This window comes from Schistocerca gregaria, chromosome 2 (genome assembly GCF_023897955.1).
Source record: "Schistocerca gregaria isolate iqSchGreg1 chromosome 2, iqSchGreg1.2, whole genome shotgun sequence".
Taxonomy (NCBI): Eukaryota; Metazoa; Arthropoda; class Insecta; order Orthoptera; family Acrididae; genus Schistocerca; species Schistocerca gregaria.
Window position 1 is genome coordinate 891,043,828 of NC_064921.1, and position 21,551 is coordinate 891,065,378.

The 21,551-nt window shown below is 39.5% G+C and overlaps 1 long non-coding RNA gene across 1 annotated transcript in view; it reads left to right on the forward strand.

Annotated features, from left to right (window-relative positions):
* The window catches only part of LOC126335332 (uncharacterized), a 37,001-nt gene extending 15,756 nt beyond the window's left edge, over positions 1-21,245 (forward strand). The window contains exon 2 of the long non-coding RNA XR_007564860.1: positions 20,712-21,245. This is a non-coding gene — a long non-coding RNA (uncharacterized LOC126335332). The remainder of the gene's footprint in view (positions 1-20,711) is intronic.
* Positions 21,246-21,551: the final 306 nt, after the last annotated feature.

Below are 21,551 nucleotides of genomic sequence, written 5' to 3' on the forward strand. Positions count from 1 at the left end.
TGGAGAGCTGCATCAAACCAGTCTCAGGACTGAAGACAACAACAACAACAACACAAAAAGGTACCGCCAAACTTTCAAGAAACGTTCCTCACAAACAAATAAAGAAAAGATGTTATGTGTACAGGTGTCCGGAAACGCTTAATTTCCATGTTAGAGCTCATTTTAGTTTCGTCAGTATGTACTGTACTTCCTCGATTCACCGACAGTTGGCCCAGTTGAAGGAAGGTAATGTTGACTTCGGTGCTTGTGTTGACATGCGACTCATTGCTCTACAGTACTAGCATCAAGCACATCAGTACGTAGCATCAACAGGTTACTGTTCATCACGAACGTGGTTTTGCAGTCAGTGCAATGTTTACAAATGCGGAGTTGGCAGATGCCCATTACATGTATGGATTAGCACGGGGCAATAGCCGTGGCACGGTACGTTTGTATCGAGACAGATTTCCAGAATGAAGGTGTCCCCACAGGAAGAAGTTCGAAGCAATTGATCCGCGTCTTAGGGAGCACGGAACATTCCAGCCTATGACTCGCGACTGGGGAAGACCTAGAACGACGAGGACACCTTCAATGGACGAGGCAATTCTTCGTGCAGTTGACGATAACCCAAACGTCAGCGTCAGAGAAGTTGCTGCTGTACAAGGTAACGTTGACCACGCACTGTATGGAGAGTACTATGGGAGAACCAGTTGTTTCCGTACCATGTACAGCGTGTGCAGGCACTATCAGCAGCTGATTGGCCTCCACGGGTACACTTCTGCGAATGGTTCATCCAACAATGCGTCAATCCTCATTTCAGTGCAAATGTTCTCTTTACGGATGAAGCTTCATTCGAACGCGATCAAATTGTAAATTTTCACAATCAACATGTGTGGGCTGACGAGAATCCGCACGCAATTGTGCAATCTCGTCATCAACACAGATATTCTGGGAACGTTTGGGCAGGCATGGTGATGTCTTGATTGGGCGCCACATTCTTCCACCTACGCTCAATGGAGCAACTTATCATGATTTCATACGGGATACTTTACCTGTGCTGCTAGAACATGTGCCTTTACAAGTACGACACAACATGTGGTTCATGCACGATGGAGATCCTACACATTTCAGTCGAAGTGGTTGTACGCTTCTCAGCAACAGATTCGGTGACCGATGGATTGGCAGAGGCGGACAATTCCATGGCCTCCTCGGTCTCCTGACCTCAACGCTCTTGACTTTCATTTATGGGGGCATTTGAAAGCTCTTGTCTACGCAACCCCGGTACCAAATGTAGAGACTCTTCGTGCTCGTATTGTGGACGGCTGTGATACAATACACCGTTCTCCAGGGCTGCATCAACGCATCAGGGATTCTATGCCACGGAGGGTGGATGCATGTATTCACGCTAACGGAGGACATTTTGAACATTTCCTGTAACAAAGTGTTTGAAGTCACGCTGGTACGTTCTGTTGCTGTGTGTTTCCATTCCATGATTAATGTGATTTGAAGAGAAGTAATTAAATGAGCTCTAACATGGAAAGTAAGCATTTCCGGACACATGCGCACATAACATATTTTCTTTCTTTGTGTGTGAGGAATGTTTCACTAAAGTTTGGCCATATCTTTTGTAACACCCTATATATATATATATATATATATATATATATATATATATATATATATATATATATATATATATGTGTGTGTGTGTGTGTGTGTGTGTGTGTGTGTGTCTAGCACATTAGCAAGCCTTCCAGCTTATGCCACAGTAGGAACAATATCGGTTGTGATGTAAACATTCTTTGCTAATGTGAACTATTAAACAAGATCTGTGCCTTGCAATCTGAAAGTCATTGTATGATTCATATACTCATTAATAGCTTTTCATAATGTATAAAAACAGATTTGAATGATTTATTACAGACGAACTATGAGAGACAGAAACATATGAGCATGTCACCGGATAGAGGAATGTTCGAAGTTTTATGTTTGCACAGGCACTACATCATAAACTCAACATGAGCACTATACACTGTTAAGAAACATCAGAACTGTAGTCCATTTCACTCCACTCATGAACCAAAAGGTCCCTGTTAATTGAATCGACAGCTTCAACAATTCTATTTCTGTGCTCTTTAATAGTAGCTGCCATGGGTGGGACAAAAGTTCTGACCTTCATGTACCCCCATATAAAAAAATCGCAAGTTGTGAGGTCTTGGGACCAAGGAGGCCAAAAACACTGAACTTGCTGTCCGCTAGTTTCAGTCCAGCGTTGTGGGATTGTCTTCTTAAGGTAACGCTGTACCTCAAGCTGAAGGTAAGGTGGAGCACTATCATGGATAAAAATGAAATGACTAGAATCTTCGTGCAATTGAGGAAACAACCTATTTTACAGCATATCCAGGTATGAGAATCTTGTGTCAGTTTCCTCCACAATAAAGAAAGGTCCATAAACTTGGTGAACAGAAGCGGCACAAAACACATGCAGTTTCGATGCGTCTCGTTATAGAACGACGCCAGGATATTGTGAGCCTCAGATTCTTATAGTGTGGCGGTTACCTCACTTGGTAGATGAAATGTGGATTCTTCCAAAAAGATGAGTCGTTTGGAAAAAGGGTACTCCGCCATCTCCTGGATAAATGAAATGAAAAATATATGCATACTGTTATGGTCGCATGGACACATTTGCTGCAGTAACTGCAAATTGTTAAGCTTCATATGCAGGCATCGTTTATGAACAGGCTATGCCATTGTTTGAGGAAACTGAAGTTCCTAGCTTGCCCGTCTTGTAGACTTTGGAGGACTCTGTGTCCAGTGACATGCACACTGTTTTTTTTAATTTGTCAGTTTTGCATCACCTGGTGTGCGTATATACCAAGTAGTTCAAAAGGAGATAAATGTTTTCAATTGTTTATGTTACACACACATATGTGTGTGTGTGTGTGTGTGTGTGTGTGTGTGTGTGAGCATGTTATAACCAATGATGCAGCAACATAGGTGTAAAGCAGGCTGAGGTGCAAGACATCTGACGTCACTCACCAGTAGGCAGAACCATCTAGAGAGCTTCGAGGTATTGATACTGTGGTCATTATAGTAGTAGATAAATTGCAGTTTGTAAGGCTTGAGATATAGATGCAAGTCTATCTGTAGCATTGTGTTTATACCACCATATTCACGCAGTCTGTAGTTTTTTCGATGAGTTTGAAGATGGAGTTTGGAGATGGCATTGCTTTACTGCAGAGAGCAGCTATACATCCAGATATTAATGCATGTGGGTCACCCAACTGTCATGATGCTTTGTGAGATAACATTAAATTAATGATCACGTAGTAATAGATACACCGTAGTTTGTAAAGCTCAAGGTACTTATGCAGGAATCTATCAGTAATATATATTTCTATCATGATACTTATGCAGCCTGTAGTTTTCTTAAGAGAGTCGGCTGTGAGGTGTGAGGCCTCAGGCATCAGGCATCTGGCGTTAAGAATCAGGCACCAGCAGTAGGCACCAGGTGTCAGGCATCAGGCATTAGGCTTTAGGCAATCAGTACACCCCTCTCAGCTTGGACCAGGGCATGACATCTGGACCTTTAGATTTGAACCCAATGCTGAGGAGGTGCACTGGTTGCCTGGTGCCTAATGCCTGCACCTGACACCTGATGCCCAGCACGTGACACCTGGTGCACGATGGCCAATGATTAATTACAAACACATGATGCCTTACACCCAGCTTCATATTCCTCAAGAAACCTACAGACTACATGGTATTATGGTATGAACGTATGTTATAGACAGATACCTGCATCTGTAACTTGAGCCTTACAAACTGCAGTGTATCCACTACTACAATGATCAAATGTTCGTTAACTTATGGTTAAGGTAAGAGAGGAGGTGGAAAATGGAAAGTGAAAAACAAATTTAAAATGCTGTTTAAAAATATTATTTATTTATTGGTTGACTACATGATGATATTTTGCAGACGCAGACTGCTGTAGATCAGTCAAAGTTATAGTGAATATCAATGGGAGGGGGTATGATTAGAGAAAAATCATGAGAGTTGTTTAGCATTTACAGCAATGGAAGGTGGACATACAATGGTTTGCTCACAGAGAATGTCTTGTGTAAGGCGTCAAATGGCTCTGAGCACTATGGGACTTAACGTCTGTGGTCATCAGTCCCCTAGAACTTAGAACTACTTAAACCTAACTAACCTAAGGACATCACACACATCCATGCCCAAGGCAGGATTCGAACCAGCGACCGTAGCAGTCACGCAGTTCCAGTCTGTAGCTACTAGAACTGCTCGGCCACCAAACCGGTTGTGTAAGGCATCAAGCATCAGGTGTCAGGCATTGGGTGTTGGACATTAAGCCCCCCTCGTATTTTGCTCAGCATGAGGGATGTGGGCTGGCTGGGGTCACTATAGCATGAAAATAGACGTCATTGGATTGTTGGTTATGCAAAATACTATCACATAGTCCAATAGTAAATAAATAACTGTTTTTTTTAAACTGAACTTTGTATATATTTATTCAGTTCCTATTTTCCACCTCCTCACTTACGGACTTCAGGTAAGTATTTAACATACATCGTCTGTGCTCCTCTTGAAGAATAGGAGAAACAATTTTGGATACATCTTCAATACAATGAACAAAGCGCCAATGGTCTGTTGCTACTTACATCCAGGATCCCCTGTGAACCTCTCTGTAAATGGTAAAATCCCAATCATCCAGAACATAAATTCATGTACACATAAGGTCCGAAAAGTGAACTCGCATTCACATGTACAGCTGCTCAGACATGTTGTGCATACTAACCAGGAGATCAATCTGTTCTCTGGATGTACCAGCAGGTCCCAACAGGCACGAGGCCGAGTCGTCAGTTCTCAACTTTGTCTGGTACCAAGCCTACCCTCAGGTTGCACCAGCTCACACCAGGCATGGCATTTCTGTGCTGAGTTGTCATTTCTCCGATTCCACTTTAGTTGCATGTGGTATGGCAGTGTATGTTGTGATTCCAGTTCACAACAGTTGCACGTCGATAATGGTTTATAACCATCCTTGGTGTATATAGATGTAGGTGTAGACTTGTACAAAATGGAAATATCTCCAAATTTCTTTCCAGAAGCTACACCTCAATACAGACCTGCTGAAATCGAGCCAGGACCAGCGTGACCTAAGTACAGCATGCAGGAGACTAGAGTGGCATTATTCGATGAATGGCCTCATGCTAGTAAGCAGCGACTGGGCGTGTGTTCATTGTGGCGGTGGTTTGAACTATTCGGTAGAAAAGAATTATCTGTAGGCAGCACATGCTCTGTGGTTCTCGAAATGTATGTTTGCGATACGTGTAAAGGAGACATTGACGTTGTGGATACTGTCTGTCGAAGGAATAATGCAATAATTACAGCAAAATATTTATCAAATATTAAACTTGAGGCAGATATTCTGAACAAAGATGTGTCATCTGAACAGCACATGCTTGAGGGTACTTGTCTGTGTAAAATTCGCTTCTAGGACGTCGTGGATGCAATATTCCAGCCATGTGGACACTTTAATACCTACGTTAAATTTGCACTCTCCGTTTCCACATGTATTGCATGTAGGGAGCCTATGGCATTTACAGTTAGAGTATTCATTCACCATAATTAAGTCAGTATCAGCAAATAGAGTATATTTGCCTCTGTAACATGTAAACTCCACAGTTCATCTGTTAATGTGTATCTGTAGTGAAGCACAATAAAAGTCTCTTTTTGTAATCACATTCACTTATGCAGCTATATCCTGCAAACTCCTTGAGGAAACTACACACTGAATAGGTATCTTGATATAAACGTATGTTACAGATAAACGTCTGCATCTATATCTAGAGCCTTACAAAGTGCAATGAATCTACTACTAAGCACGCCATGAGATGGTTAACTTAAAGTTATCTTGCGAAGCACTGTGTAGGTGGGTGACCCATTTATGTATAAGTATTCTTAGCAGGTATATAATTCACTGTGTATCCCCTCCCCCATTCCATTGTGATTTCCGCTTGTGACAACTTAACATTTTCCTAAGAAGAAGCTAACAATTGCAGCAGCTTTATGTACATGACTATAAATTTAGGTGAGGCATGTATTCTACATAAGTGTCGTATTATTATATTAAGTTTGTGTATATATTTGTATCGTTTTTCCGTTAGCTTAATAAACACAACAGATGCAAGTAACAGAGACTTTATTGATCAATAATATATTTTTCTTCTGTGTTTATTATAGTGTACCAATGCTGGAGTAATTTGTTGATTATATGACTGTAGAAAACATGTGGTTTTGAGGCAAAGAACTCGTCACACCTTGTTCGGACTGCATTATCATCCAGAAAGGGAGATCGTTGAAGGTTGTTGACGGAGAACAATAAAGGTGAAAATCCGAAGGCGCAAGATCAGGTGAATAAAGATAGTGCAGAATAATTTCCCAACCCCACTCCTCCATAGTGCTTTTTGTCAGTCTAATAGAATGTGGGCTGGGGTTATCATGGAGTAGCATCACTTCACACTGTCTTTCTGGACATTATTAGACTGTGTCTGCAAGACTTCCTAGTTGGTGACAATAAACGTCTGCAATGATGATTACACTTCGGGGTAGTGATCTATAGTAAACCACCGTTCGCTGGAACAGCCAGATACATAACATTATCTTCTGTAGATGTGCACAGATCTTTGTATGGGTAGCTGCTGCGTTGTTTGGGCTCACCTGTTCCTCTCTTTTCCTTATTAGCATAAAGACATCATTTCTTGTCACCAGTAACGATATATGGTGGGAATGGTCAGTGTTGTTCAAGCATGACGAGCAAGCAGAGGTGTATATATAAGTTACCCACAGATTTTTGTGATCTTGATTGCACTCATACACCCGATTTGTGAACCTCCCTAATCGCATGCAAATGTCACACGATGGTGGAATGATCTCAGTTCAGCACATTTATCAGTTCTTGAATACAATGACATGGATCATTGCGCATTATTGCTTTTAAGCAATCTTCTTCAAACCTCGAAGGTCTTTTTGAATGTGGAGAGTCACTACTGTCAAAATGATCCTCCTTAAAACTAGAAATTCATTTTCTTGCCGTGCTCTGTCCAGTGACATTATCTCTATACATGGCACAAATGTATCTGGCACAAATGTTTCTGGCTGTCTCTCATGTATGCTGTAATTAGGTCACTCTCGTCCTGGCACAATTTCAGCTGGACTGTACTGAGGTGTTGAACTCAAACAGAGGAGTGTGTCAGAATGTTTTGATTGCTTCACTTGGCACTCCATCTTCTGGCGTCCACAGCTCCAATCACTAATTCCAAAAGACAAAATGACAACATGTAAACTCACATAGCAACTGTGAACTACACAAAAAAATGACAATCGATAACTGAACCCACAGCAACCGGAATTCCAAGATGCAACACAAAAATGGTATGTACTTATGCACCACATTAATATTATATTATCTAGCTGTCAATAAGCATCTATCTGTCTCTAATGGTTTTAATGTTTAACTATAGTATTTTACTGTGCTATTTGTCTTAGAGTATGTTATCAGCAAATTTGTGTTAAATCATCGCACTGGGCTACTTGTTAGTCATGGTTGGGTATATTGAGGAAAAAAATCAAATTACAGCGAACAGCAACGTGAGGTGGATGCACTTATGGAAAAAAATCAAAACTTCCTTATGATATACATAACTTTAACATATGTTGCCGTGTCTTTATAGCATGTATAGCAATGATGTGCTGACAGAGAATGGTTTACGTTAAGCAGCAAGTGTCAGATGTGAGGAATCAGGCGTCAGGTGTCAGGTGTGGGTCGTCAGACGTGGGGCGTTGCGTGTCACACGTCAGACTTTCTATGTATTGTGCTTAGCAGGAGTACTGAGGGCCATCTTGAGTCGCTACAGCGCGAAAATTCATGTGATCGGCTGTATCGTGAGTATATGTCCTAGGCTCTGTGTTTCTACAACATAGCATCATGTAGTCCACCAATAAATAAATGATTGTTTTTAAGCAGAATTTTGCATTTATTTATTTAGTTCCTGTTTTCGACTTCCTCATTTACAGTATTCAGGTAAGTATTTCACGTAACGTCTGTACCCTCTTGAAAAATAAGAGAAATGATTTTATAGATATTGTCAATACGACGATCAAAGCGCCAACGCTCCTTTGCTACTTGCTTCCCTGTGAGCCTCTGGGTCTGAGCACAATGCGACTTAACTTCTGAGGTAATCGGTCTGTGAGCCTCTCTGTACATATTAAAATCCCAATCGTCGAATACATAAACTGATTTGCATATGTGGACCAGAACGTGAACTCTCGTCCTCGCATTCACGTCCTCAGCAGATACAGTACAGCTGTATTTGCTAACCAGGAGACCTGTCTGTTTTCTGGCTACATTAGCAGGTCCCTACAGGCATGGTGCCAAGTCATTGCTTCTCAGGTTCTTTGCCTTGGCTGATACCAAAAAGAGCCTTACAGGCTCAACCTGTTTCTCATCAGGTTGTACTAGCACATCGTAGCAGGCTTGTTATTGTTGTGCTGAGCTGTCAGTTCTCTGACCCCATTGCAGTTGCATATGGTGTGGTGGTGTACATTTTCATTCTAGTTCATGAGAGTTGCAGGTTAGTACTGGAATGTAACTGTCCTAGATATATATTGGTGTAGCAAGTAGATCTGTGCAGAGTGGAAATATGTCCAAATTCCTTTTCAGAATCAACACCTCAGTACAGTCCAGCTGAAATCGTGCCAGGACAAGAGTGACCTAATTACAGCATGCATGAGACTAGATTAGCTTCATTCAATAAGTGGACTCTTGCTACTAAGCAGCGACCAGATTAGTTAAATGCAGTGAGATACTTTTACACCACTAATGGTGATGAAACAGTGCATTTACATTGTGGTGGTGGTTTGAAGCATTTGAATGGAAAGGATGATCCATGGACAGCACAAGCTCTGTGGTTCCTCAAATATATGTTTTTGATTCAAGTAAAGGGCACTACTTTATGCATACTATTTGCCGAACGAAAAAATTGATAGTTATTGCAAACGATGTCTCAAGTATTAAACTTGAGACAATTACTTTGAACAGAGCAATGTCATCTGAACAGCATATGGTCGCGGGTACTCATATGTGTTAAATTTGCTTTCAGTATGAGGAGAGTGCAGTATTCCATCCAGGAAGACCTGTTACTGCCTGTGTTAAATGTGCACTCTTCATTTCCTCATATGTTACATGTTGAGAGCCTGTAGCATCTACAGCTACAGTATTCATTCATCATACTTAAGCCAGTATCAGCAAATAGCGTATTTTTTCTCTACAGTTCACAAATTAACAGGTATCTGTTCAATAAATATTTTTTTGTAAGCACGTTCACATATGCAGCTATATCCACTTCAACTGTATGATGTGTTTTATATATATCTGTGTGGTGTGTGTGTGTGTGTGTGTGTGTGTGTGTGTGTGTGTGTGTGTGTGTGTGTGTGTGTGTGTGTAGAGTATACGAATGATGACCAACTATGAGATACAGATCTTATTTGAAAGTTTGCATTGGCAAACAGTATTCATATCACCACCTCCTCCACCATCTGCTACTATTGTTATTGTGATGTACTCTGGTAGGCTTACTAAAGTGAACTTTATGATGTATCATACATAGATTGACGTGGTTTGAGAGCACCATCCTGCTACAGTCAATTCATTTACAACACATGAGAACTGGACAACAGATGACAATTCACTATCACTTAATTGCAATATGTGCCACTCATTGTGTTAGAGCACCCAATCTGGTAATGTGTCTCCTGTACTTGTATGCTGTGACTCTGTTAGTCCTGCTAGCATTGGATCAGAAGCCTTTTGGGCTGGGATGTTTCAGGCAATGCTATGTTGCAACTTGATATGGTCGATTGCTCAATAGGAGTACTACTACTCCACGTCCGTTACTTCCAAGTGATATCAGTTAATGAATAACTTATAGAACAGTCACTGTATGATGTTTAACAACGTTTCTGCTGTTTGTCTGTTGGTATAATGGTAGATAAATAACTACATTCTATCTGCATACTGCTTTAAAAAGATAAATACTGTGCAAAAGTGCTGCATTAAAAACAGGGGATGTGTTGTTCTCCACGATACCGTCAGTGATACAGTATGTCTGTCACATTTTGGCACTATATGATACACAAATCACGGAATTTACCATTAAATTATCCCACGACGTCGGTAATTCTATAACGTTTTTCCTAGGTGGAGTCTAATGTTCGCTTGAAGGCGATATATGGCATATATAGCGACAACTATGGTTGTTCTATATTGTAAAACACTTGAGTGTGTTGACTTTAGTTGGTTGACTGTTTAACATGAACGCCCTTCAGCTGTAGTGAAACTTGTATAACATATTATATATGTTAGATTACAAGCCCAGGAGTGGGAACTGCACCACATAGATTTTATAAAGTATTCAGAAGTGTGACTACAAGAAACGTTTTACATCTTCCTTGGCTAACAGACATAGTATTACGAAGCTGGAGACCACTACAGAATGGAAAGTGTATTTGATCCCTGTTATGCAAGACTGTTTAGGTATGTACATGATGACTTGTACCTTTCTTTTCAACTACTTTGTTATGGCCTGTAAATTCGTCATTTCAACAACTATTGTTGATTCCTCAGCGGTACTGCTGCTGCAAACACATTAGTTCATCTCGATATTCTGTGTATTACTTCTTTTTCTGCAATCTAGCACTGTCATGCTGTCGCAATACAACGTTGAGGTACCATACCTCGCAATATTTACAGCCATCTTGCTTCGGCTTTGCTTATTGGATGCCATAACATGAACTATGCTGCTGAGGGCTCGATATTAAGCATATATTTCTACCGAGGCAGCATCTTGGGTTGGAAGAATCTCTAACATCATTTCGATTGTGACATTCTAAATTTTAGAACATGAAAACATCTACGTCTTCATACCTGTATGTTACAAAGAATAACATCACTTCAATATATGTTGTTGAGTTTGTTTAGCATTTAGCGTTAGGCGTATTTTGATATTTCATTATGCTTGCAAAGTGTTCGAAATCGAATTTTCTTAGCGATTTTGCCTATATTCCGACAGTTATCTAATATAATGAGTTGTACAAACAATTTAGATATGGCGGGATTTGATTTGTGCTTGCAAAGTGTAAGGCCGTGTCGTACGTGAGCGACAGAAGCGGTTGACAGCGAGCGACAGTGAGCGATAGTGCGCTACAGCTTCAGGAGACAAAACACAACTGCAGGTGTAGTTACGGAAGTGCCCTACATGAGCGACATCGGTGTCGCTGCCTGTCTCGCACTCCTACTGACGACGTTTGAATTCAAACGTGTTAGAATATTGTCGCTGCAGCACGCGCGACAGAGAGTAACAACCACGTGTCTTCTCGGCAAAGTAGTGGAGCACACGCGACGGCAGCTATGAATTACTTAACATCCGATTTTAAGAAAACTATTCTGTGAAAAAATTTGATTCTTCCGCAACCTATAGCTTGATATCTTTAAACTATAAAGGTTTGAATTTATTTTCGTCATTCGTCATAGTTACTGTGCTTCACGAAACTGAGTACATGGCTGCACGGAATTTTTAAAAATTTGCAGAGATAAAATCAAATTGTGTAGACTTTCCGTATTTAAGGCCATACATTATTGCATATTAAAAGTAAACAATATATCTAATTTTTTTAAAAGTTGAGAGCGGAATGATACCTCTCTTCATTCTTGAGATATTGATGTTATATCTGCGGGCGGGTCGCTCGCGGTTTGTCCAAACCTTTCCTGCGCTTTGGGAATCAAGTGATCGTAAAAATCGTCATATCTGATAAAAGTTTCAAGATATCGAAACGACTAATTTTAGAAATGACAGCACGCATAAAGAACTATTTTATCATATGATTAACACTCGATACGTTTTCGTAAACGCGTGAGCAGAGCGGAAAACAAGACTCCCTATAACTTAAACCATGAGGCTTTGTCTAAATTTTCATAGCCAAACAAAGGGAGAGAAACAGGTAAACGGGGAATCAAAGTGACCAGCATGAGGTCTAGTTTGGCTTTAGTGTAATCAGGGTAATTAACGAAAACTTAATTAATAAGCTGAGGAAAAATTGAAATATTTCACGAAAAGCTGCTGTAAATGAAATGTCAAAAAATTCATCTGTTCAATACCTAGCTATTCTGCATATAAAAAATACATTGGTGCGGTATTTAAATGTAAAAAACGCTTCCTTCGAATCAAGGAAGGCAAACTAGGAGTCAGTGATCATGCTTTCTGAATAAAACTTAAAATTAAGAAATGAAAGAAATTAGTCAAATATTTTATGCAATGATTTGTGTAAAAGAAATAAGTAGGTCAGAGAAACGTTCTACGTGCCTTTGAATGATGCTCGAAATCATGAACAGAAAATGAGGTGCACCAAACGTTTCCCTAATATTTTTTATTTAATAATTTTAAACAAGTCATTACACAAAACGTTTCACTTTCTTTTCAAAAATTTTGTAAGCTTTACTTTTTCAGACTATTTAGAGTAATTGAAACGCTTGGCCTTAACATTGACTGCTGATGAATTACGTTCGCAACATCAAATAGCTGTAAAATTTCATGGTTCATTGTAATTTATTAGGAATTCAATGTGTGTGATATACTGGGATAGGTGTGAAGATCAAGTTCTTTGGCAAGACCTTAAAAATATATCTACCGATGCAGTGTAAACAGTATACATAAAACTTAGTATACAGATTGTAACTGGGTCAGTAAAAATATAATAACAGCGTGGAATCGAACCCACGACATCTTGCCAACATGCTATCATGTACAGTGTACGCTACCCCTACACCACAAGTAGCTTTTGTTTGTTAATTCCAATCTGTGCAGTTATGTTTGTATTTAGCATAGTTAATCATGTAGTAGTCACCCCTCCGCATTTATTGGCTGTTAGAGGTTCTTGACCATGTAAAAAAAAAACATTCGTATTTAAATTATTGATTACATAGTTGAATGCTCCTCTGCTCATTCATGTGTATTCGAAGAATTTGTCTGGTAATCTACGTAGTTGATGATACTTATTCTCCATGGAGATTCCTCCCTTTGTAAATTTCTTGCACAGCATTCCTTTTCGCTTTATTTTCTGAAGTAAACCAAATTCTGTAGCTTTACTCTCGAGCTATACTATTCTACACGTTAGGGATGCCGTTTTTTAATCCACTCTGCTATTATTTAGAAAGCATCCTGCAGGCCTGTGTCATTTATAATACGAGTAATAGCAGTAATTTTCAATCAGTATCATAGATTATAATTTTTAAGTGGCATGATGCATTATCTCTGTCCCTCCTAAAATGGTGGTTGAGAACAATTTAAATGTTAGGACATACACTTTGAAGATGTGCTGTGACTTACATAAAGAGTAGGCCTAATAAGTCTGTCTGTTTGCGTGCTTACCGCAGTATTTTTAGCTAGCACGTATTTTTCTGCAGTTATAAGTCTGTTCAGGTTACTTTTAAAACAGTGAATTATCAGTCCTAACTTCTAAAGGGTTAAAGGTCATTAGACATTTGGGTACATACTTTAGACTTTTGAGTGTTAAAGTGGCGTACTTGTATATAAGTGAAAACTAATTCGTTCTTTATTTTCCATTACAGATGCATGTGACATCACATTAATTATGGCATTTTTTTCGTGCATTGATGTCAACTAGGCCCTAGATATTCAGTGTAAACATCATACTTTCCATGCTGCCTATATATTTTGCATATATGTTAGAATTATTCTACATCATAGATGTGGGGTTAATTTGTTTACGACTCCACTGTGCTTTGCCATCTTTGGTCTGACTGTGAACTGCTGTTATTGTACACAGCCCTCAGTAGTCCTGTGTCATTTATAGTTATGGCAATAATTGGGATCAGTAGAGTCGTTTATATTTTTTTAAGTGAAAAAATAATGCATTACATCAAGCCAGTGTGTGGCAGAGGGTACACCGTCCCACTACTAGTCGCTTCCTTTCCTGTTCTCCTCGCAAACAGAGCGACGGAAAACGACATTCTTTATGCCTCTGAGTGAGCCTTAATTTCTCGTATCTTATCTTCATGCTCCTTACGCACAACGTATGTTGGCGGCAGTAGAGTCGTCAGCTTCAAACACCGGTTCCCTAAAGTTTCTCAACAGCGTTCCTTGAAAAGAACGTTGCCTTCCCTCAGAGGATTCCCATTTGAGTTTCTGAAGCATCTCTGTAACACTTAGACGTTGGTCGAACCTACCGGTAACAAATCTAACAGCCGGTCTCTGAATTGCTTTAATGTCCTCCTTCAGTCTGACCTGTTATAGATCCCACATACTCGAGTAGTATTTAAGGATAGGTCGCACCAGCGTCCTACGTGTGGTCTCCTTTACAGATGTGTACCACACTTTCCTAAAATTCTCCCAATAAACCCAAGTCAGTCATTCGCTTTCCCTACCACAGTCCTCACATACTCATTTCATTTCATATCGCTTTTCAACGTTACACCCAGATATTTAAACGAAATGACAGTGTCTAAGCAGTACGCAACTAATGTTGTATCCGAACATTAAAGGTTTGTGTTTCCTATTCATCTGCATTAACTTGCATTTTTCACATTTAGAGCTAGCTGCCATTCATCACACCATCTAGAAATTTTGTCTAAACCGTCTTGTATCTCCCTACACTCACTCAACTTCACAACTTACCGTACACCACAGTATCATCAGCAAACAACCGCAGACTACTGCCCACACAGTCTATCAAATCATTTACGTGTATAGAGAACAACAGCGGTCCTATCACACTTCCCTGGGGCACTCCTGACGATACCCTTGTCTCTGATGAATACTCGCCGTAGGGAATAACATACTGATTTTTATTATTAAGAAATCTTCGAGTCATTCACCTATCTGTAACTTATTCCATAAGCTTCGGTAACAGTCTACTCTACAGTGAGCCAGTGCCATAAGGTACTCTTTGTAAATACGAATTGGGATTCCCTCCGGACCTGGTGATTTATTTGCTTACAAATCTTTCAATTGTTTCTCTATGTCAGAATTGCTTATTACTATCTCATCCATTCGGGAGTGTCTAATGGTAAAATGATTGTATGTTTGTACGATTCTCGTGCCAGAACCATTTCTTGAATGTGAAATTTAAAACATCGGGTTTCTTTTTGTTATCTTCTACCACACCAGACTGTTCACCAAGGGACTGAATGGAAGCCTTAGACCCGCTTAGCGATTCTACACAGCACCAGGATTTTCTCAGGCTCTCTAACAGATACATTGCTAAGGTATGACGGTGGTAGTTTATGCATTCATCACGAATAGATCTTTTCACAGATGCACGAATCTCTACTAACCTTTGCCTGTTGGCTTTTAAACCGAGTGCACAACAGCATCTGCTCCTTCAGCATCTTCCAAATTTCGTTATAAAAGCATCGTGTGTCTTTTCCATCCTTTATCCACTTAGTAGGCACATAACTCTCCAGACCAAGATTCATAATCTCCTTGAACTTTGCCCATAATTCCTCTCCGTCCACCTAACTGGATCTTAGTGACGTCAATTTATTGTCTAAATGAGATGCTAACAACTACTTATCTGTTCTAGTCTACAGAAACACTCCAGCCTTCTTGACCGATTTATTAACTTTCATAACCGTAGTTGTTATAATGACATCATGATTACGGATTCCAGTTCCTGTATTGACATTCTCGATAAGATCTGGTCTACTTGTACCTAGCCCGCATCTCGTGGTCGTGCGGTAGCGTTCTCGCTTCCCACGCCTGGGTTCCTGGGTTCGATTCCCAGCGAGGTCAGGGATTTTCTCTGCCTCGTGAATGCTGGGTGTTGTGTGTTGTCCTTAGGTTAGTTAGGTTTAAGTAGTTCTAAGTTCTAGGGGACTGATGAGCATAGATGTTAAGTCCCATAGTGCTCGGAGCCATTTGAACCATTTGTACTTGTACCTATAAGGGCTAAGATATTTCCATTTCATGTGTGCTACCGAGCTAGCTGCTCAAGACAGTTTTCAGAAAACGTGTTCAATAGTATTTCACACAACTGTTTGTCTGTATGCCCTGCAGTGAATCCACAGATATCCCAGTCTAAACTTGGTATGTTAAATTCGCCTCCTACTAGCGGTGCATGATCATGTTATTTAAGTTCTTATAACTCTAGAACTGTCCCAGTAGTATCAGATAGCTAGTGAAAACATACAACAATTAACTTGGTTTCTTCTAGATGTGTTGTAAACGACCAAATAACTGCAATCTTGTACTCCGCTTTGTCAGCTACAGTGAACACACCCACTCCTATGGTCTCTAATCTGTATTTTCGACTTATTATCATCATACCCCTAAAACGATGCTTGAGAACAATTTAAATTGGTAGATATTTAATTTTGGGAATTACATCAAGAGTAGGCCCAATTAGTTATATTGAGTCTGTCTCTTTGCCTCTTTATCACAGTAGTCTCGGTAACACACATTTCTGCAGTTATAGGCTTAGTCAGGCAAGTTTTATGACTTCGAATTATTAGGCCTACATTCTCAAATGTCAGTTTAATTAGGCACTGAAATCTAGCATTGGGGTGGATATAGCAGACATATTTTTTGCAATATTGTGACATCACATTAATTGATTTGGGTCTTATAGCATTTTTTTCATGTATTAACCTCAACCATCATTGCAAATATTGCAGTTTTCGGGCTACCAACATATTTTGAGACCGTTTTGAATTTTTTCAACATCTTAGATATGGAAAATGTCTGCCCCCAGTAGCTGAGTGGTCAGCACGACAGAATGTCAATCCTAAGAGCCTGGGTTCGAGTCCCAGCTGGGACGGAGATTTTCTCCGTTCAGGGACTAAGCCTTGTCCTAATCATCATCATTTCATCCCCATCGATGCGCAAGTCGCCGAAGTGGCGTCAGATCGAAAGACTTGCACCCAGCGAGTGGTCTACCCGACATGACATTTACATTTTTAGATATGGAAAATAAATTACGACTGCTGCGTTTTTCAGCTGTACAATCATCTGCCGGTTGCAGTAAGCACTCGTTTTCGTAGTGCAGCCATTTCCTGGTGACACGAGCAAGCAGGTTGTGAAATAGGACTTGTCTTTACTTCACGTTTTCAGGTTTTGTGGGAAAATGTTTAAGGAAAACGCGTTATCAGCAAATATAAATTCCTAATTCGTTATTTATATATAATATGTAAATGTTGTTCTTTAACTGTTTGTAGAGAAATACACTATCTACTAATTCCAGTATTCTGTGGTGAATGATTTATAGTTTCTCATGAAATTTACCAATTAAATGAGTTTATGGAAATCAGTAATGTAAACATAGCTGACAAATTTTTTGCCTATTCAGATTATTTACTGTATTTGACTGCCAAATGGGGGCATTCAAGGCAGGAGCGAGGGAGACGTCCTTCTCCCCTCTCCTTCCCTCTACAGTCTAGGAACATGGCCTGATGTGACAATACTGACGTCAGGATTCTTGGAATGGCCTTGGAGATAACAAAATGCTGATGTGACATGATAGCTGTTCCCCTCTCATTCGCTCCCTCCTTGACCTTGGCATATATGCTACATGTCATGATAGTTGATGGCCTTGGAGATAATGAACTACTGATGCAGACATCAGCAAAACATGATCTGCGCAGTTGCATCATTTAAGGATAGTTCAAAGTGCTGACTTATGTTGTGTCAGCACATTCTGCCAGAATTCCCACTACACTGCATTCTCCTTTGTAGAGAGATTGCGTTTTCTTAGTATTGTATCAATGAACTGAAGTCTATCACCTGCTTTACCTAAGTCTGAGCCCATCTGATCTTTCCACTTCTTTTCCTTGCAAGTTGTTAGACCCAGGTAATTGTATGTGTTGCTCGATTCCAACTACAAATCACTGATACTGTAGCCATAGGATACTATGGTTTATTGATTTAGGAAATACAAGTTTCCCTATTTATGAACACATGAAGCAAGTTGTCAGTCTTTGAACCACTTTGAAACCTTGTCAAGATCTGAGAGGGTATTTGTACAGATTCTTTCAGACAGTACTTCGTCATAGCTAACTGCATCATCTGCAAAAAATCTGAAATTACTAGTAATATTCCATCATTTTTTTGGGAGTGAATTCGGAATATTATATCTCTTGCACCAAAATATCGCCTGGCAACCTCTCAACCATTCTCAATGTGAGTCGCTTGCCAGTTTGTACAGCACTTTACACTGAGGAATAAACGAGCTTGCGTCAAAGATAACACTGTGGTAATAACAGCATCAGTTATCCACTAAGGACAAAGCAAAGCAAGCACAGAGTCACCGAATGCACTATACATGCGAAGTATTTGATTGATTATTATGGATTTAACATTTTGGAATGCCTAGCAGTGAAGATCTAGAGCACTGTTTCCTTTGAGAGTGCACACTTAAAATGATGGATTTACGTGATACGTTAAGCTGGAACCCTTGTCTTGCTTGAGCAGGATGTCTGCTAATTACATTTCCACAGCTTCCTTGACCACTGAATCCCAGTTGGATGAGGCTATGTAAAATATCTTAACCATCCTTTAATCCATGGAATGGCCAGTGGAAATACAGTTTTCAGTCATGGCAGATTTGTTGGGTTGTAGTAGGTGAACGCAATGCTGATTTTCAACAAATACACTATTAATATTGTCTGAATGTCATTAACACACAACATGAACATCTAGGGTCCCAACACACTTCCCTGGGGCATACCCAGAGTTACTTCTACATCTGTCAATGACTTTCTGTCCAAGATAACATACTGTATCCTTCCCAATTCAGTCATAAATCTGTCTAGATGCCCCATATGATCGCACTTTCGATTATAAGCATATGCATGTACTGAGCAAAATTGCTTTTGGAAGCTAATAAGCACTCCATTTATCTGACTACCATGACCTATGGCTTTAAGGATGGCATGTGAGAAAAGCGCGCATTGGATTTACAGTTCCTCGGTGTTTTCGAAATTCATGCTGGTTGGTGTGGAGGAGGTCATCCTTTTCGAGATACCTCATTACATTTGAGTTCAGCATATGTTCTAAGTTTCTACGACATATGGACATCAAGAATATTGGACACAAGTTTTGTGGGTCGCTTCTGCTATTCTTCTTGTAGTTGAGTGTGTCTCATGATTCTCCCAACCACTGGGCACAGTATTTTGTTCGCAGGATCTTCGGTATATTATGGTTAAACAGATTCGTTATAGTGTCTACATCTTGGTTCAGTTTTAACTGTTTCAGCTCTTTCTCAACGTCAGTGAACTAATATTTATTTCACTCATCTATGTAGCGGTGTAAGAATTTAATTTAGGCAATGCTTCTGGGTTTTCTTTTGCTTTGCTACCCTCTATTTTAGTACCTGTCTCGTGCGTAAGTGTCTGAAAACTAACTTTGGTGCCACTAACAGTCTTTACATACAACCCCAACTTCTTTGCTATAAGGGTTGAAAAATTTTCACCGAGTATCCAACCAAAGGAGAAGAAGTTTGTAATGATTTTAAACAACTGATATTTAGATGTGTCTTCAAATTGCTGATTTAAGACATCGCTACATATTATTATCTGTTTCCTTGTTCATGACCTTTTAATACACTTCATCTCCAATAGGTCTTCTCATCATACACATTTCATAATTATTCGCTTTCCAATATAAACCAAACGGTCCTGCCTTTTCACTTGTATTTCTGTAGCATCATCCATTGGCTCAGACTTCACTAATCTCTTGTCTGTGACTTCCAATGCACCTTCATGGTAATCCATCAAGTTTCTTACTTTACTTTACCAGATGGCCAGTCGGTTTCTGTGGTTAGCAGCTTAAGTAGAATATTTTTTGGCATATTCATTTCTGTAGAACTTTATCTCAGTGTACAATATGTGAATAGAACTTACATTCTGAATACAAATCTTTCAACCTGAACTTAACTACCAATGTTTCTAACTTCAAAACTCAACTAACAGTCAGTCAGTTGCCAACACTTCAACCTCTTCTTCTTAACGTATCTGCTGGTGTGCTTAAAAGTTCTCTCTTCGACACTTAATTGGAATAACACAGTTCAAAAGAAGATTCTCAAGCCACCGTTAATCATAAATGAGACCAAAACCTTTCAGATTTAAGAGTTTGAAGATGAACTATAGTTTTCAAGCTAACCCATGTGTACTGTACTTTTATCCTCAAACTTTCATTGTTCTAAAAACAGTTAAACAATGCATGAATAAGAAAGGGTCAGCAGTTTGCTTTTTAAAATGGTGAGTTTTATTTGGATGATTCTATCTGGCTGCATTCCCGTCAGCTTCTCAGATGCTCGTTAGCTACATCCGTCCCAACCGCATCTCATGACTGATACTTAGGCCCAGTTTAAAGCCCAAGTGACAAGTTGCCGCTTAGGGCGCTAAGCTGAGAGGGCATCAGGGGCACCCAAGTGCAAGATTTAAATACAGTGTGTATCACAGTTAGTAGCAAACCCTAACATGGCTGAAAGTGTACGAAGGGAAAGGGGGGAGAGAAAGGGAAAAATTTGTATGGAAAAATTTTCTATAACCAGCGCTGCTTACACTGGACAATAGGATCCATTCTCTAATCACAGAGACTCTTTACAAGACACCTGTAAATAAAACTATTTTTCTTTTTTTTCAGGTAGTTCTCGTGAACTGTACTTCATACATCTTGGGATTATATTGCAAGCTTTTGTCGTGGTAACACACCGGATTATGATGTAAATACTCATGATGAGGTAATAACGAAAATAAGCAAATACTTGACATTTAATTATGAATGTGCAGATGTGAAGACTTTGTATTTTATAGACAAACGCCATTCACATGATATGAAGGAAACTCCTTCTTGCAGTCCTCTATGAACATATAAGCACAAGAAATCACAACATGTCCATGGCATATGATATCAAAACAGTAAATTTAGTTATTACCTGACAACAACCTTCTAAATTATAGTAAAAAGGGAAATAGTGAACATATGTGGTTGATATATTTAATATGCAATGACGATGTGTTACAGTTTTCCTTTTGCAGCTCTTTTATATTTCAAGCTTGAACATGAGTCATTGATAGTGCACAACAAATTTTATCTTTATGATATGAGATCAAGTTTTGTAATGTCTGTGGATTTATCTTGTAACTTGCGGCAACAATAAAATGTGGAAAAAATAGAGATCCCTTCTACAATCTTTTGTTATTCAGGGAAATACTGCTGTTTAGTACTTTATGTGGCTACCAACTGTATTCAGGCTGCGTCGTACGTGAGAGTGAGGCTATCTGTAAACTGCATCTCTCATTACTGGACCAATGTTTCTTTTAGTTTTAAAATTCTACATATCTACAGAGTTGGATAGTCACATGAACCTACTGTCACCAGACATCACCATTAAAATAATTTGCTTCTTACCAAAGTAGTATCGGCGACACTTTTGTCATAATCAGTGAGCCGTCACTATGACCGAGTAGTAGTCAAACGGCG